This window comes from Musca autumnalis, unplaced genomic scaffold (assembly GCF_047663935.1).
Source record: "Musca autumnalis isolate F117 unplaced genomic scaffold, ASM4766393v1 scaffold_1, whole genome shotgun sequence".
Taxonomy (NCBI): Eukaryota; Metazoa; Arthropoda; class Insecta; order Diptera; family Muscidae; genus Musca; species Musca autumnalis.
In genome coordinates this window covers 261,323,492-261,343,875 of record NW_027411644.1, presented here as the reverse complement: position 1 = coordinate 261,343,875, position 20,384 = coordinate 261,323,492, and the positions used below count along the sequence as shown (strand labels likewise).

Below are 20,384 nucleotides of genomic sequence, written 5' to 3'. Positions count from 1 at the left end.
ACGAAGATACCACAGATCCAATCCCAGAAGATGGTATTGAATATATACCACCCGGCCAAGATGAGGTAAAGAAAGAAATAAACCGGCTGAAGAATAATACGGCAGCAGGAGCTAATGGCCTACCAGTCGAGTTGTTTAAAACCGGAGGCGACACACTGAGAAGGTGTATGCATCAGCTAGTTAGCTCCATCTGGCAGGATGAACGCGTACCCGACGATTGGAACCTGAGCATCCTGTGCCCCGTCCATAAGAAAGGAGATAAGACTTTATGCTCCAACTATAGGGGCATAAGTCGTCTCCCTATCGCCTACAAGATAGTGTCAGGGATATTGTGCGAACGACTAAAGGCGAAGGTCAACGAAATATTTGGACCATACCAATGCGGCTTTGGACCTGGCAAGTCCACCATTGACCAGATATTTACCCTGCGGCAAATCCTGGAGAATACCCAAGAGATGCAGATCGACACCTACCACCTTTTTGTCGATTATAAAGCAGCCTTCGACAGCCCGCTACGTTCAAAGGTATTCCCAGCAATGTCTGAATTTGGTATCCCCGTAAAGCTAATTCGGCTTTGTAAAATGACTCTAACTGACACAAAATCTTCAATTAAAATAGGAAAGAACCCCTCCGAAGAGTTTTGTACCAAAAAAGGTTTCAGGAGAAAGCCTTTCCTGTGATCTTTTCAACATCCTGCCAGAAAAGGTTAAACGAGAGGCAAACGTCAAAAGAAGTGGCACAATCTACACCAATAGTCACATGTTACTTGCTTATGCTGATGATATAGACATCATGGGACGATCAGTAAAAGTAGTAACCGATACCTTTATGAAGGTCGAAGGGGAATCTGCTAAAGTGGGTCTGGCGTTAACGGCGAGAAGACCAAGCTAATGGTGTCGACGCGCAATGCGTCCATTGAGATCGGACCAACTGTTGAAGTTGGTTCCTATAATTTTGAGGTAGCAAAAGACTTCGTATACCTCGGCAGCGCCGTAAGCACAACAAACGACATCAGTTGTGAAATAAAAAGAAGAATTGTATTGGCTTACTTTGGTTTAAGTAAGCAGTTTAAAAACAAAGCCACAACTCGTCAAACAAAAATAAAGCTTTACAAAACAATGATACTACCCGTGCTGATGTATGGCTCCGTAGCCTGGGTACTTGCGCAAGCAGATAAGGCAGTGCTTGGCGTGTTTGAGAGAAAAATTCTTCGAAAGATCTATGGACCAATCTGCGTTGACGGTGAATATCGACGTCGTATGAACCACGAGCTGTATCTGCTATACAGCGACATCAATATAGTTAAACGTATCGAGATGCAGCGATTGCGTTGGCTAGGCCATATCATAAGAATGAGCGATGATGAACCCGCTAAAAAGGCGTATGAATTTGAGCCACATGGCGATGCACGCAGAATTGGCAGGCCAAAGAATAGGTGGCGAAAACAAGTGGATGAAAAGATGACAAGGCGCGGTATTCCAGAAAGCGAAGGACTAAACAGAGAGAATTGGAGATATTTTCTTAGTTCGGTCTATGGAACAAATGTTCTGTAATGGGCCAGATAAGTAAGTATTACGCAGATCGTCATTTTGTTCGGAGCGTCTTTTTAGGGTAAAAATTATTAATATTAATATTTGGTTTTTTCGCTGGTTTGATTGACTCTGCACTGGACCGATTTTGATGGATTTTTAATCGAAGAAAATCTTGATTTAGCGGAGAAATATTAATAAAATGTCTTTATTTATCAACAGTTAAAAAGTTGTTGATCAGATCAGAATAAAATTCCCTCGTTTATGTTTCAAATTTTTGTAGTAATTCTAAGCGAAAACCTAAATTAGTGCGTGTTGCGTATGCGCTATTCAAAAAAAAAAAACAAACATTACAAATTTTAAATACATGTATTTAGTTGTTTTATTCTTAAAAAATATTTTATCGAACAGCAAACTAACAGCATAACATGAAACTTGATTGGGAATTTGTTAGGTTATTCTTTTTAAAACAATAACCATAAATTCCCCTCTTATGTAGTCACATCACAATGTAATCTGACAAACAACAAAAAATAGCCAACGATCAAGAGTCATTGTTTGCACAATTCATGTTAGAAAACATTTCAGATTGTAAATATTTTAATTCTTCAATAAAAATTCAAAATGCAATTCAACTATTTTTTCAAAAAATAGATTTTGATTGCATTTAGTGGTTTTGTATAAAACTTGCAAAAAATATAACATTTGGAACAAAAATCGTGCCAATGAATAACATGACGTACTCCGCATACCACGTCAAAAGTCCAGAACATAAATGGCACCACCCAACAACTATAGGATAACACACACTCACACATATTTTACTAACAGATAACGTTAACATATATGCACACATCTTCAATATCATAGTTATCCTACCTGCACAACATATTGATGACGGTCACTACCATTTATAACATGAGCAGGTCATGTTAGCTGCTTGATTGGAACCCTATGCAAGGATGCTAGCAGGATTTAAAACTTCATCTCCATCAACATAACCAACATCCAAATATTGATTAATAAATTAAACCAACAACCACAAGAGTAACAATAGGAGCACCAACAACAACAACACTATTCCTGTAACCATTAACCCCCACAAATACAATGAACTCTATTTCAATCAGTGTAACCGGCTAAAGAGAACACTGATAGCACCAGGAAGAGAGTATTACGAAGTTCATCAATGCTGCCATTAAGTCTAATTTAAAATCAACCCATTATCCTGTATGGGATAACTAGTTTGTGTTTGGAAATTAGAAATTAGAAAAGGGGAAGAAAGCAGCAGTTGAAGCAGACTACATTCAACAATCCATTTAACATGAAGTCAGGGATAATGGTGATTTTGAACTTATATTGGCTACCAACATGACAACATGAATATGAAGAGGATACCCATAAGATTAATTTTGTTTTTATAGCAAAAAAGAAACAGAAGCTGAAACAACAACAAGCACTTTATAAAATGGCTTTTTGTGGTCTTTGAAGGAAGATTAGGGTTTATGGAGCAATCATTTTGTAACCAATTAATTCATGTCTCAAACGTATTTGAGATTGGTCAGCATTTCATGAAGAAGGAGTTGCATATGGGTGTAAATGAGAATATCGATATAACACTACCTCCCGATTTTAGGCGTTTTGAGGAGTTTAGCTACATTTGTTGGACGAATTATCTTTTATTAGACATTTGAGGTTCCCAGCGGTCAAAAATCTTTTCCACCATATAAAAGTGCCGCCTGATTGAAGACGTTTTTAGATACATTTTCTGGCCTAATTTAAGCATTTGGGGTATCCGTGGTTATAATTATATATATAAATTATATATACCTAAAGTTGTGGACGGGAAAGACAATTAATTGTCTTCCATTTTAGTTCGGAATATTTTATGGTGGAGGGTATAAAAAGTTCGGACCGGCCGAACTTATCGTTTTTTATTTGTTACTAGCAGACCCGGTTCGCGTTGCTGGCCCGTTGTAATGAGTTTTAATGACAACTTTTTATGGACCTTATGCTTGACAATTCAAAAATAGGCATTTTCTACCTCACTACTTCGGTCCATTGTCAAACCGAGGAGGATTTTAAATTTATCAACAGATTGTCGGATTTTTCGCCCATTGATCCATGTCCCCTGTCTTTATCTTAAAGCGATCTAATTATAAATATTTTTAAAAAATGGTTAAGTCGAATTCTCCCGCTTATTGAGACTTAAATGTTTTAGTTTTTCATGACTGATGGACCTTTGAACCTCAGCATTTAAGGAAATTTGAAAATATATCGTTTTTCTTGATCGTGGGCGCAACCAACAATAGGCCCCGAAATTCGTCTACAAATATATAGCATTTTGGACCACGGGATATTTCTGAACATTTTCTGAAAATTACATGAAATTAGGTTCACTAGTTTTGGAAAAAAATGTATTGAAAAAGTGGACGTGGTCCGGTATATTGGCTCCAAATATGTACCTAGGGTACACACTACCACATTGGCTCCCAAAATTTGTGCTGAAACCGATATAATCATAAGTTTGACTTATACATATAGCGTTTAAAAGAAAGGCGTGGGTCAGGTACCCCATCTTCTCCGAAATTCATTAAAAATACATAACAACGGCAAACCTTGAGCCTTTGCTGCAAATGTAATATTAAAAAAAACAGGCGTGGTCGAGTCTTTAGGCCCACAAAGAAGTACCTAGATTGTAGATTAATCTGTAAATTTTTAAACCGATACATTCGTAATTTTTGCAAATATAAAGTTTATTTTTAAATATCGCATCCCATCCCTATACATTCCTTCACAATTTCAGGAAAATTGGTTCAGTAGTAAAAAATATTAAAATTGAAAATTGAAAAAATGGGTGTAAAAGTGGGAGTGGTCAAATTTTCTCTACGTAAAAACTGAAGTTGGGTTATAACGAACATTTCAAAAAATTATGTAAATCGGTCCAGCCGTTCTCAACTGATGCCATTACCAAAGAACGACATTTGATTTGTATTTATATAGATTATATACCCTCGGACTTTAGGCTAAAAATTTGCCTCATTGAAATAATGGTTTTAGACACTAAGTGTATTTTGACGAAATTCCTTTCAGACAATTTGGAGTCGATTTAGCCATGTCCATCCTACTGTCTGTCTGGCTGGTTCGCACGAAACCTCTCGAACGGATCAACAGATTCGAACCAAATTTTGCACTTAGTAATATTTTGACCAATCTTAGTTTAAGTTCGAAGATGGGCCATATCGGTCCACTCCTACAGGTACCTTCCTCACAAAAGTTCAAAATTTTTCTGTAAAATGGTGTGAACGATAACTCTCGAATGGAGTAACCGAATTGGTCATGACTTTGCATATGGTAATACTACTTTCAGACATAGATCAGGTTCGAATATGGACTATATCGGTCCACTCCTTCGGCTACCCGCCACACACAGATAAGAGATCGGATGGTTTGGAAATTTTTTCAGTAGGGTGTCCTAGAGGCCTCCTTTACAACATTACAATTTGTTACCAGAGTAACTCTATACTTTCTAAGATAATTGCTTAAAAGCTCGAAGAAAGCTTCCAAACAAACTAAAATGGAAATCCGCAAGATTACTCCTGCAGGGAGTTTCTGATTGGTTCAAACTTTGTACATGGGATTATTTCATCCAGAAAGGATTATGGATTACGTGAGTCCTCTCCTTCGGGTTCCTCCAACACATAAACCCGAAGAAAGTGAAGTTTAAAAGTTCCTCTCGGATAGTTTTGAAATTTTTTCACTAGGTTGTCCCTCTTTACAACATTACAACTTTTACAGGAGCAACTCCATACTTCCTGAGATAATGGCGTAGAAGTTCGAATAAACCTCGACGGCATCAACTAAAATGGCACATACGCAAGATAACTCTCGCAGGGAATATCTGATTGGTCCAAACTTTCTAAATCGTATTATTTCATCCATTCTTGTGTCAGGATGGAATATGGAATATATCGGTCCACTCCTTCGGGTACCTCACACACAAAATTGGTAAAAAGTGAAGTTTAAGAGCTTCTATCGGATCGTCTTGAAAATTTTTAGCAGGCTAACCTTGCGGTTTCCTTTACAACAGTCCAATTTTTTACAGGAGTAACTTCATACTTCCTGGCCTAAAAGCTCCACTAAACCTTGGCGGCACCAACTTGAATGTCAAATCTGCAAGATAACTCTCGCAGGGAGTTTCTGATATTTCCAAACTTTGTACATCGTATTACTTCATCCAGTCATGTGTCTGGATGGAATATGGCCTATATGGGTCCACTCCTCCTGTTACCTCCCTACAAAATGCGGAAAAAGTTAAACATCGAATCCTTTAATATTTCAAGTTCTCTATGAATCAGAAGTATGCTACTAAATACAAGGTGGCGCAAAAGTAATCTTCCTATCAGAAAATGGTATAATTTTTGCGATTGGCCCCTAATGTCAGTTCTGTTTTGACATTTGTGTAGTAAACACATGTAAAATACACGTTAATAAACAATGTTACGCTACACTGCTCCAGAACGCGGAATATTGGTGACTATTTATTTGGCCAATAATCTGTCGGTGACTTTGGCACAACGTGAATTTCGTCGCAGACGTTTAGCCGCTCGCCTCGAAGAGACTGGCACAACACGTGATGCTGCCATGCATGGCAGACCCCGGAGTATCCGTTCTGCAGAGAATATTGCTGCTGTAGCCGAGGATGTCATTGAAGCGCCGTCGACATAGGCCAGACGACGTGCCACGCAAATGGGTATCAGTTGACGGTCTTTACAGCGAATTTTTGTACAAGATTTGAAGATGTTTCCGTACAAAGTCCAGACGGTGCATCAGCTGTTAGATGCTGACGGCCAATCGCGTCTAACATACGATCAAGCCATCCTTAATCACCACCAACAGGAAGATGATTTTTCATCAAAAATAATCCTGAGTGATGAGGCGCTCCAGACTTCTTTTTGTGGGGCTTTTTGAAGTCGCCAGTTTATGTCAACAAGCCTCAGACTCTTTCAGCTCTTAAAGACAATATCCGACAAGAATGTGAAGACCTATCGCAGGAAGTTTTGGACAAAGTGATGGAAAATGGCATAAAAATGGCTCAAAAGACAATAAACTGTGGCGGCGGCCATTTATCTGATATCATATTCTCGACTTGATGTAAAAAAATTAAAAGACCAAATAAAAAAATAATCCACAAGAAAAATCAAAGTTTTTCATTTTTTTAAATTACAGCCAAAAAACTTCGGAAGATTACTTTTGCGCCACCTGTTAATAAGAAAGGCGTTAAGTTCGACAGGGTCTATATAAAGACGTAGACCTATGCGGAAAAATTTCAGTTTGAAATTTGTACATGAAGACGTGTACCTATGTATATGACTATCTGAAGATGTGGACCTATACGACAAATTTCAACTTGAAAGTTGCACACCCCCAACGAAGACTAAATGCCAAATGTCAGCCATTTCGGTGGGATATTGAGGCCACAACCTTCAAAATACCGAAACCGAGAAGTACCGTTCAATGGAGGTACATGAATACGTGTACCTATCCCGATAAATTTGATGTGTAAAGTTGTATACCCCCAGCGAAGACTTACGAGTAATAACTAATTTCAGAAATTTAGATGGGGTATTGAGGCCACAACCGTCAAAATACCGAAAATCGGGAGGTACCGTTCTATGGGGGCTATATGAAGGAGTGGAACTGTGAGGAAAATTTTCAGGTGTAATGCCTATTAATACTTATTTAATTTACATAGCTGCCCCATTACAGAACATTTGTGCTCTCTGTCTTATGCTTCTCTTTCTGGAATACCGCGCCTTGTCATCTCTTCATCCACTTGTTTGCGCCATCTATTCTTTGGCCTGCCATTTCTGCGTGCACCGCCAAGCGGCTCATATTTATACGCCTTTTTAGCCGGTTCGTCATCGCTCATTCCTATGATATGGCCTAGCCAACGCAATCGTTGCATCTCAATATGTTTAACTATATTGATGTCGTTGTATATCAGATACAGCTCGTGGTTAATGCGACGTCGATATTCACCGTCAACGCAGATACCTATTAATACCTATTTTAAACCATTTCGGTGGGATAATGAAGCTAACACCTTCAAAATACCGAAAAGCGGAGGCGCCGTTATATCGGTGCTATATCAAAACGTGAACCGATTAAGCCCATTTTCAATACCAAACATCCTAGGAGGGATAGAAACTTCTATATCAAATTACAAAGCTCTATCTTAAGAATTGTGAGCTGTATCTTGATTTCAACAGCAGGACTTTGAATTTCATGCTCATCAACAATATGTGGGGGTTTTCTGAGGGAAACCGGACACTTTTTCAAGATTATAATCCCCAAGTTGTATTTTTTTGATAATCAATTTAGTTTATTAGTTTATTATTGAAAAATGACTCAAATTTTAAGATGTTTAAAATAAATTCCCAAATAAATTTAAAAATATATATTTTTTATTTTTTTTTGGTAAAAAAACAAATGTTTCTCATTGTATTGAAAAATTTTAAAAATTTAAGAAAAATAGTAATCATTCGAATACCACTTCCAAATAATACTTAAAATGTTTGTAATTAATCGTAGTTTAATACAAAAAAAATTTCAAGAAAATCGAAGAGCACAATCATTGATAAAAATTGATTTTAAATTTGAAATCGCGAAAAATCCATCCAACCCACTGTGCAAAATTTTTTTATATTTGGACCAATATCAAAGAAGTTATGAGTATTTCTTTGCACATAGTTTTTACAGAATTTGACATTTTGAAAAAAAAAAATAAATCAAAAATCTCATCTTGAAAAAGTGTCCGGTTTCACTCAGAAACCCCCATATATACTTTATAGGGTATCCGAAAAATATTTCGATGTGTTACAAATGGAATGACAAATTTAAATATACCCTCGATATTATGGTGGAGGGTATAAAAATTGTTAGTATATATCAATAATTTTGTAGAGCCCCACATTACGGTACCTACAGATTCCAGGCATTTTTAAGCAAACTCCGATAATTTATATTCGGCATAATTATTGTGTTTGTTTCTTTTTTGGCAGATGCTGAGGATATATCTCCGTCAGCACAGCTGACTGATACCTTCCTACTTGTTTTAATTTAAATTTTGTCAAAAATATAAATTTAAAGTAGTTTTTTTAATATATAAATGGATTGAACGCAAAAGTTCATTCATTCCTGCTACAGGAAAAAATTTTGAGAAAAGAGTCGGAAAGTATATACAGTAGGGCGGGGCGATTTGTATGGAAGGAAAAAAAACCTTAATGGGCCCTTCGCGATTCTGATTCCTGGGATTGAACTGAGCAAAAAATTCCACTAGACCATAGGTCTACCGCGAAAATCGAGCCTCCCGATTTTGACTTTAAGTTTTTTATGCACGTTTTTTTGGACATTTTAGCATATAACGGCCAAACCATTAAGATTTTCGACCCAATACAAAGACAAAAATTGTAGCCAAGGCAGTGATTAAGAACTCTCTAATACATTGCAAAAGCATTGGAACGCTCCTTCAGGCAGTTTTGGCCTTGAGAAGGTGCAAACTTTTCGAAAAATGTCGATAAATGGCACTGTGCTACAAAAGTTGACCAGAAAAATATTCAAGCGTTCTGATTCAAAATTATATCGTGTTGGGATCCATGGACAATGACAATGCCTTTAGTTCGTTTGTGTCACTTCGTTTTATTTTTTTATAACGGTAAAAGTAATGAAAATCTGGGTTTCATACATTTTCAAATTTAAACGGGCATATCTTCTTTTTTTCGCAACGGATTTCTATTGATCCTTCTTCCTTTTAAAGGGGTGAATAATGTCGTTCAAACAAGTTATAATGTTTTTAAATCGGTTAACAAATGGCTAAGTTATAGTGGTTTATGTCTGAAAACCCCCACAAAAAACCTATAAAGGAATTTCTCATAATTTTCAAAAATGTAATGTTTTTTTTGTTTTGTTCAATATTTATTTTGAAAATTGTGAGAAATTCAGTTATAGGTTTTTCGTGGGGGTTTTCAGGCATAAACCACTATAACTTAGCCATTTGTTAACCGATGTAAAACAATAATAGCTTATTCAAAAGACATTATTCACCCCTTTAAAAGGAAGAAGGATCAAAAGAAATCCGTTGTGGAAAAAATAAGATATGCCCGTTTAAATTTGAAAAAGTAAGAAACCCGGATTTTCACTACTTTTACCGTTATAAAAAAATATAACGAAGTGACCCCAACGAACTGAAGGCATTGTCGTTGTTCATGGATCCCAACACAATATAATTTTGAATCAGAACGCTTGAATATTTTTCTGGTCAACTTTTGTAGCACAGTGCCATTTATTGACATTTTTCGAAAAGTTTGCACCTCCTCAAGGCCAAAACTGCCTGAAGGAGAATTCCAATGCTTTTGCGATGTATTAGAGAGTTCTTAATCACTGCCATGGCTACAATTTTTGTATGTGTATTGGATCGAAAATTTCAATGGTTTGGCCGTCATATGCTAAAATGTCCAAAAAACGTGGATGAAAAACTTAAAGTCAAAATCGGGAGGCTCGATTTTCGCGGTAGACCTATGGTCTAGTGGACTTTTTTGCTCAGTTCAATCCCAGGAATCAGAAACGCGAAGGCCTCATAAAGGGTTTCAAATCGCCCCGCTTATAATATAGCTAAAATAAGTAGGTCTATACTTTACGATATGAAGAGATGTCTCCCCTAATCACTTTTGGGATGCTTGTAGGAAATATTTTTTTCTCTTTTTTCACAGAAACTAATGTCTAGTTATTTTAAGGCACATGGTACGTGTGTAGACCAATTCCATTGAAGCATATCCATACTATTAGCCACCAACTACTATCGACCACATGAATGTTAATCAACTTGAAAACTGGGAACTGGAGAACACCCACAAAATTTATTTTATATTCAGAGTTTTTGAGTTAAATGACTTCAATTTTAGCCAATTTACCAACAACAAAATGGCTACAGTGAGTGAATGAGTGGTGTTATGCTTGTAGTGGCCAATTTAACAACAACAAAAACCCTTGATCCCAGCAGTCCAGCTACACATCCTTTCTTTAGAAAAAAATTGTATGGATGTTTGGTTTTTAACAGTAATTTATTCTACATATGGTGTTACAATATCGGCCACCATAACCAATACCACTTTAAAGAGCTACACAGAGGATGTAGAAGACATGAAAGGTTTCTGCTGCAAAAAAAAATCTGTATACCCAATATGGGTTACAGGATATTCATTGAGCCTTCATTACAACATTACATGCTTGATTTTGTTTTCACATGACCCAGTCAAGTTTCTTTTATTATTGTTGTTGTTTGTTTTCTGACTATAACAAATTTGTTTTAAACAAAATTTTAAAAGGATGTAAAAAAATCATTTTCATTGATAGAGTGGGTGTGTGTGTTTAAATAAGAGTGATTTTGTTTGTATTTACATAAAGGGCTTTTTTGCCAGTAAGTAAAAGGAAAAATTACATTTTCCAAAAAAAGAAACAATTTTGATTGGACATTGAACATTGATTACCCAGACTTTGTAACGATTTTGTTTTGGTAATTTCCCTTGGATGTTTTTTTTATTCTTCTTAATTTTGTATATTGGAAAACTTTGATAAGTCCGTGTTATTTTGTTAATGAATTGAATGGAAATTTCTTCTATAAATAGAAAAATCAAACATCTGCTCTAAATTTGATTAGAAAAATTTTGTTTGATGTTACAAATTACACCAAAGAATATGGGTTTTCTGTTTTGATAAAAAGTTTGGATATATAATGAAATGCAAATAATGACAGACGGCAAATAAAGTTGATTATTTTACCTTAAGGACATATGGGAATATCATTAAAGATAAAATTTTCAAAAGATTATAGATAAGTAAACAATGTTTTGAGGCAAGAAGAATTATTAGTTTTGAAACTGGGAAACTTTAAAATCCCCACAAGCTGTGTTAGCCTGGGAATTATTATCTTCTTCCTTTTTTTCTAAAGGAAAAAAAAAATACAGTCTTCTTATTTTGAGCTGCTTATTGTTCATATTTTTATTTACATTTCTTTTACTTTAGCTGATGGAAAAGAAGAAATATTTTCTTTAAGAAAAGTCCCATTACCCGATAATTATGAGCACAAATTTACCATAAAATCAATATTTGACAAATTTATATATCCCCTAAATGTCGACACAAATAATTTCATAAAACAACAAAAATTTATTTGCAAATGATTTTCAATATTTTTGCAGGTGTTGAATTAGGTGTCGACACCAAACTGCGATATATGTTTACAGTTTAACAAATTGAAAACATTTGCCAATAATGATTTGTTAAAATTTTCCTTTTTTTTGCAATTAAAAAGCAAAACAAAATAATAATTACCCCAACACGTTTTCTCGGCAATTGTTTATAATTTATATGTCCGTTGACCAATATGCCAATGCATTAATAATTATTTTTTTCTTCTTTCTTTCTGTATCTTTTTAGGTGAGTTTTATTCATAGACACATTAATTTATATGCATGAATGGTCTGATTCTTTTATAGTAAGTATTTTTTATCTTCATAAATTGTGTCTTGCATTTAAGTTTAATCCCTGTGATGAATTTATTGTACATCGTCAAAATGAAAATCAAATGCGAGTTTCTTGAACCAAGTTATTTGAATTGCTAAAACAACAACAATATTGTTTTTTATGGTCAACAATAAAAACAATATGGATATTTGTGTGCAAAAAAAATAATGAAAATTAGTACATCGTAAATAGAATTTTGCGTATTTCAAACTGAAGAAGATAATGTTAGTCATCCGATAATTCAACAAAGAAATGTATTTATTCATAATCTGGCATTAAAATAAAATTTTTGAAATTTTTATGGAATATTTTAGAATAACATGTTGTTAAATTTCGTTGACCTCTTGCATTGCAAAGATTATTTTATATACATACGTCATTCGATGTTTATATATGTAACACATACTGAACGTCGTTTAAATATCGCTATGCAACACTGAAAATGCAAACAACTTCTAGAATGCTTTTTGAAAGTACATATTTAGACTACAAAAACCCTATTAGGATATTGTCCTGTCGGATCCAGTTCGGATTTTATGGCCTCATCTAAACCGGGCTAAATCTACACTTTTTTGCATTTATCAGGCCTTTATCTCAGAAACGAATAGGAATTTGGCCTTATTGTCTTTAGCAAAATTGTAGCCCTAAACTTACTTAGCTGGCCTTTTACAGAACATTTGTTCCATAAGCCGAACTAAGAAAAAATCTCCAATCCTCTCTGTTTGCTGCTGTATTTTCCCAATCTGGGATATGTAGCTTTATGAAATCTCGTTTCACTTGTTCGCTCCAACGAAGCTTTGGCCTTCCAGATCTGCGAGAACCTCCATGCGGCCCGTATTTATACGCCTTTTTAGCGGGTTCATCATCACACATTCTTATAACATGGCCTAGCCATCGCAATCGTTGTATCTCGATTCGTTCAACTACATTGATGTCATTCTGTCTGTTCCTTTACTTTTGAAAGTGGTAAAACCGGCAAAAGTAGCAAAAGTTGTAAACTGCTCCCATATGAATTGTATGGTGTCTGAAGTAAAGGAACGCTTTTCGAGTAAAAAGTGGTAAAACTTGAAGATTCTTGCACGTAAAGGAACAGAGCTATTGTATAGTTGATACAGCTCGTTGTTCATACGACATCGATGTTCACCGTCAACGCAAATCGGCCCGTAGATCTTCCGCAGAATTTTCCTCTCAAACACACCAAGCACTGCCTTATCTGCTTGCGCAAGTACCCATGCTTCGGAGCCATACATTAGCACGGGTAGTATCAGCGTTTTGTATAGTGTTATTTTTGTTTGACGAGTTATGGCTTTGTTTTTAAATTGCTTACTTAAACCACAGTAACATCTGTTGGCCAATACAATTCTTCTTCTTATTTCACAACTGATGTTGTTTGTTGTGTTTATGGCAGTGCCAAGGTAGACAAAGTCTTTAACTACCTCAAAATTATAGGTACCAACTTCCACAGTTGGTCCGAGCTCTATGGACGCTTTGCGCGTCGACACCATAAATTTGGTCTTTTCGCTGTTTACCGCCAGACCCACTTCCACAGATTCTGCTTCGACCTTCCTAAAGGTATCAGTTACTTCCTTTACTGATCGTCCCATGATGTTTATGTCATCAGCATAAGCAAGTGGCCATTGGTGTAAATTGTGCAATTTCTTTTGACATTTGCATCTCGTATTACCTTTTCCAGCAAAATGTTGAATAGGTCACACGAAAGGCTGTCTCCTTGCCTGAAAACTCTTTTGGTACTGAACTGTTCGGAGAGGTTCTTTCCAATTTTAACTGAGGACCTTGTATCAGTTAAAGTCATCTTACAAAGCCGAATGAGTTTTTACGGGGATACCAAATTCGGACATGGCATGGAATACCTTTGATCGGAGGGGACTGTCGAATGCTGCTTTATAATCGACAAGAAGGTGATATGTGTCGATCTGCATCCCTTGGGTCTTCTCCAGGATTTGGCGCAGGGTAAATATCTGGTCAATGATGGACTTGCCAGGTCTAAAGCCGCATTGGTATGGACCAATTATCTCGTTGACCATAGGCTTTAGTCGTTCGCACAATATCCCTGACACGATCTTGTAGGCAATAGGGAGTAGACTTATGCCCCTATAGGTAGAGCATACAGTCTTTTCTCCCGTCTTATGGACGGGACACAGGATGCTCAGGTTCCAATCGTCGAGTACGCGTTCTTCCTGCCCCCGGTTTTAAACAGCTCGGCTGGTAAGACATCTGCTCCTGCTGCTTTATTATTCTTCAGCCGGTTGATTGCCGTTTTTATTTCATCTTGGCCGGGCGGTATACATTCTATACCATCTTCTGGGATTGGATCTGTGGTATCATCGTCTTCGTTACTATTGGATACCAGCAGATTGGAGAAATGTTCCTTCCGTATCCTGAGCACGCTATCTGTATCTGTTACCAGATTACCCTGCTGGTCTCTACAGGAGGTTGTGCCTGTACCAAAGCAATCTGTTTGACGTTTCACTCTTTGGTAGAACTTTTGGACTTCATTCTGGCCCCTGTACATCTCGATTTTTTCACACTCCCGCTTTTCCATTTCTCTCTTTTTCTTGCGGAAAAGACGTTTCTCTTCTCTGCTTTTCTCCCGATATCTCTCTCGTGCGCTACGCGTTGCTACTGATTGTAAAGTAGCTCTATATGCCGCATTTTTCTCTAGCAGCACGATACTCCTGGTCATACCATGAATTCCTTTGTGGAGGTCTCTGGTATCCAAGTATGGATTTTGCGGCTGGTTGCATGGAGTGGGCAATTATTTGCCATTGTGTTGATATGTTACCGGGACAAGGAGTGCTCCCATTAAGCAATTGGGCTAGTTGAGTGGAATATGCTGTGGCAATCTGTTGTGTTTGCAGCCTATCGATGTCCAAATTCCGCGTTGTGCCTGCTCGTGTTTTATTTGCAACGTTTAGACGGGTACGTACCTTTGCTACAACAAGGTAGTGGTCCGAATCAAAGTTCGCGCCTCGGAACGATCGTACATCCAACACGCTCGATGAATGTCTTCCATCTATCACAACGTGATCAATTTGATTATTTGTTCTTTGACCTGGAGAGAGCCAGGTGCCCTTATGAATATCGAGATGATTAAATCTGGTACTGCTAACTACCATGTTTTTTGCAGCTGTTTTTTGCAAAGTCTATCAGCCTCATACCATTGTCAGATGTTTTACTGTGGAGACTGAAATTCCCGACTGTTGGGCCAAAGATATTCTCCTTTCCAATTTTGGCATTAAAATCGCCTAGAATAATTTTAATGTCATGGGCAGGGCAACGGTCATATGTTTCTTCTAAGCGCTCGTAAAATATATCTTTTCTCTGTTCGTCCTTTTCTTCAGTGGGATCATGAGCGCAAATTAAGCTGATGTTGAAGAATTTAGCGTTTATTCGAATTGCAGCAAGTCTTTCATTCACTGGGGTGAAGCTGGATACCAGATGTTTTAGTCTCCGACTAACTGCAAATCCGCAACCAAACTCATGCTTTACGTCATGGCAGCTATAATACAGTGCGACACCTTTAGGTGTTGTTGTGACGCCTTTCCCAATCCATCGTATTTCCTGTATATCAGTAATATCGGCCTTCTATTTTTCAAGTACGTCTGCCAATGCGAAGACTGCACCTTCTCTATATAGAGTGCGAACATTCCAGGTGCAGATTCGCAGATCATGGTCCTTAAAACGTTTGCCGGGGTCGTCAACTTTAGAGGGGTTTGTTTTTCTTTTCTTTCATTTTTTCATAGTAGGCTGTTTTTTTTTTGGGGGGGGGGGGGGGGGTTTACTAGCCCGACGCCCAAACCCAAGTTTTTAACGTTCTTATGGGTGAACGCGCGGCACATGTTAGCTCACTACCTTTAACGGGTGTTAAAGGCAGCTCCCCAGGTGTCCACTTGAGATGAGAGAGGGACCAAGATAAATCCTGGACTTTACCATGTAAAAGCCGATCAGGACCGTTCCTTGGTATCTTTCATCCCCTACGTCACCCAATATGCAAAATATAAAATGTAAAATAAACAAGTAAAAAACTATCAGTCGGCTTTGCCGACAGAGATATACCCTCAGCCTGTCTGGAGTGAAACACTTTCGGGCGAATGAACCGACAAAAATATGGAGTGGATTAAAGCTCAAAAATTTGCGGGGGATATCAACAGATAAGGCTTTTGTGTCATACGTGCCTAAAAAACATAATATCGCTGTAAACAGGGCCACTAGTAAACCTTCGGTAAAAATTTCCACAGGATCCTCGCACAGACCTTTAACAACACTACTGGACTTGTCCCTAAAAAAGCTTTATTTATTATTTATTTATTTTTCATCTTTTTATAATTTCTTTCGGCTTGAGGTCATGTTAAATAAAAAAAATGTTTTTAAGTTTTCAAATTGTTTATAAATAAATACAAAAATATAAAATACTAGCCGACCCGGTCCGCGTTGCTGGCGTTTGAAATAGTTTTATATTACCTTTTCTTAAGTCAATTATATTTTTCTTGCATCGCTATTTAGTCGGCATCTGCAAGTGACAATAAATAAAAAAAGTCTTCAGAAATATTGGTGTTGATGTGCAATTTTAACATACCGTCAAAGAACTGATGACTTGAGGCATGCATTTATTTCATTTGTTTGTCTGAAATCCTTTAAGAATCGATCTACAGGTTCTAGGGAATTTTATGTGTCATCGTACATTCGTTCAAAATGATAACTTATATTTAACATTGCATGTGTACCCCTCATTCACATGAATTTCCAGTGGCAACTTAAGGACCGACAATGTCGTCCTTCCAACTTCTTATGATGTGTATCTAATATACCTGATGAGGCTATAGCTATCGAACACTTGCTTTCCAATAAGACCAAAGATTCGTTATTTATAACATCTGGTATTTCCATTGATTTGTTACGTTCGTAAGTTTTACATATTATATAGCGCATTTACATACATATATAGCGCACAGGGATAACCCTCTTTTCAGAAATTCAACAAAATACATGTATAGCCTATTTCCACCATTGGCCATCTCTGTACATCATCTGAAAATGATATAGAAGTTTTGGAGACATAACATATTTAAAAAAGGCATGGTCGGGCCTTTAGGTCCCAAATAAGTATCTAGGGTGGGGGACACAACCGACATTGCAAATTCATTTTCAAACCTTACGTTCGCAAGATTTACAAAAAAGTGTTTTTAAAAAATAGAGCCTTGTGGAGGTATCCCTCTGGAAATCAACAAAATATATTGCCTATTTTCACCAGGGGTCATCCCTGTGCATTCAATGAAATTTTTATGAAAATCGGTTAAGTAGTTTTAGATTTATAACATATTTAAAAAAGTGGGTGTGGTGGGGACTTTAGGCCCCAAATGAGTACCTAGGGTCGGAGATACAACCACCGTTGCCTCGCAAATTAAATTTCTCACCGATATGTTCGCCCGTTTTGCTAAAATAGCGTTTTTAAAAAATAGGACATAGGGGAGGTATCCCGCCACTCCGAAATTCAATAACATATATAACCTATTTTCACCACAGGTCCTCCCTGTACATTCTCTGACATTTTCAGGAAAATCGGTACTTGTGGATATATAACATATTTAAAAAGTGGGCGCCGATATGTTCGTCCGTTTTGCTAAAATAGCGTTTTTAAAAAATCGGCCATTCAGCCCCCTCCGAAATTGAACCAAATATTTTACCGATTTTCATCACTGGTCATCCCTATACCTTCTCTGAAATTTTCAAGAAAATCTGTTAAGCAGTTTTGGATATATAACATATTTAAAAAAGTGGCGTGGTCAGGTCTTCAGGCTCGAAATGAGTACATAGGGTCGGAGACACAACCACCATTGCCTAGCAAATTTATTTTCTCACCGATATGTTTCAGTTTTGCTAAAATAGTGTTTTAAAAAATAGGACATAGGGGAGTTACCCAGCCCCCTCCGAAATTCAACAAAGTATGTATATACCTTTTTTCTCCACAGGACTTTCCTGTTCATTCTCTGAAAATTTCAGGAAAATCGGTAGTAGTTTTGAATATATAAAATAATTAAATAGCGTTTTTAAAAAAAATCGGGCATAAGAAAGGTACCCCGCCCCTCCGAAATTCAACAAAATATATAGCCTATTTCCACCACGGATTTTCCCTGTACATTCTCTGAAATAAAAAATATCTATATATAAAATAGAAAAATGTTTGTATGGACTCGAAAACCGCTGAAAGTAAAATAGGCTATATGATTTTTTGAAATTCCGCCTCGATATGGAGATATAGCATCAGCATCGTAGATTTTGTATGATGATATCTAACGAACGGTTGCAGATACAGTCTCCAAATTTGGAATAAGTAACGGGATTTGGTCTAGAAATAAATTTGCCAAACTATATTGAAATGGGCTCAGATTTGGATATAGCTGCCATATATATTTTCGACCGAGTTCAGCTAGTAAAATATAAAATATATAACTCGAGTAATCAATTTTTTTGTGTTATGACATTACCGTTTATGCTTCTTTATGTATTCCATGTATTCCTCTGACACATTTAGAGAAATAAGTTTTAAATATCAGAACTAACATCTGTTATCAAATTTTTATTTCCTTAAATATTATATTTTGTGGTTTTAATGAAAACGAAAAAAAAACTGATATTTCATTTCTGCAAATTCTTCTCCAGAAATCACTTCAACATAAAATTTATTGCAATTTCCATTTATCGAATTACACACATATTGATCTTCATTATAAAAGCGTTCAACAAAAGGATACAACTCCCTAAGAAATGTTCACAAATTTGTTAAACTTGTAGTATTCTTTTCAAATTTGTTTCTTTTCATGCCAAAGAAAAACAAAAATGAAACAACAATATACAAAATACATTTCATATTATATTCATTTTTTTTATTTCATTATTAGTATTGAAATATGCTGTTTTTGTGTGTGGGAGATATTTCATTCGCTCAATTGCACGGACAATCATCCAAACAACAAATGCTGAACAATCTTATGTGTATGTGTGTGTTTGATGAGTACAAATTTCGAATGAAAATTTTAATTTTTTTTATTTTTGCCTTATTAAGGCGAAGGCCATTTATAGTGATATTTAATTAATTCTCTTTCGAGTTGAGCTGTTAGGCCTTTAGAGATACATTGAAAAATTAGGAGTCTACCGAAGTCCCACGCATCCAACCATTACACTACGTTTCACGGGTGGTAAATCCGATCTTCAGGTGTATTAGGATGTTGTTTTTTTTTTTTTTTTTTTTTGTGGCAGACGAAGGCAAAGCTTGGTAACTGGTATATATATCGAACTTCATTAGATAAATGTATATGCGAAATTATGTCAGTTAATTGAAACTCCAAACTTTTCCTATAGTCCTGCTTGGTAATCCCATTTTTCAATGTTCACAAATACTATGGTAAGTTTTATTCCTACATCATTAGTAATTGCTCTTCTATATCAGAAGATTTTATTTTTTGATCATCAATTATTGTCTACTAAAGTTTTGACAAGTTGATGGTGGCTTAGAACGCTAAGACGCCGGCAACCTTGACACTCAGTTGTCGGAGACCCAGGTTCGAATCCCAGCCTGGCTCATGCTGAAATTATTTTTTATTTTTGCCTTATTAAGGCGAAGGCCATTTATAGTGATATTTAATTAATTCTCTTTCGAGTTGAGCTGTTAGGCCTTTAGAGATACATTGAAAAATTAGGAGTCTACCGAAGTCCCACGCATCCAACCATTACACTACGTTTCACGGGTGGTAAATCCGATCTTCAGGTGTATTAGGATGTTGTTTTTTTTTTTTTTGTGGCAGACGAAGGCAAAGCTTGGTAACTGGTATATATATCGAACTTCATTAGATAAATGTATATGCGAAATTATGTCAGTTAATTGAAACTCCAAACTTTTCCTATAGTCCTGCTTGGTAATCCCATTTTTCAATGTTCACAAATACTATGGTAAGTTTTATTCCTACATCATTAGTAATTGCTCTTCTATATCAGAAGATTTTATTTTTTGATCATCAATTATTGTCTACTAAAGTTTTGACAAGTTGATGGTGGCTTAGAACGCTAAGACGCCGGCAACCTTGACACTCAGAATTAATTAAATATCACTATAAAGAAAGAGAATTAATTAAATATCACTATAAATGGCCTTCGCCTTAATAAGGCAAAAATAAAAAATAATTTCAGCATGAGCCAGGCTGGGATTCGAACCTGGGTCTCCGACAACTGAGTGTCAAGGTTGCCGGCGTCTTA

At 36.4% G+C, this 20,384-nt stretch overlaps 1 protein-coding gene across 40 annotated transcripts in view; it reads left to right on the top strand.

The window, feature by feature from the left end:
- The window catches only part of tmod (tropomodulin), a 484,472-nt gene that overhangs the window by 170,241 nt on the left and 293,847 nt on the right, over positions 1–20,384 (top strand). The gene's annotated exons all lie outside the window — the stretch shown is intronic.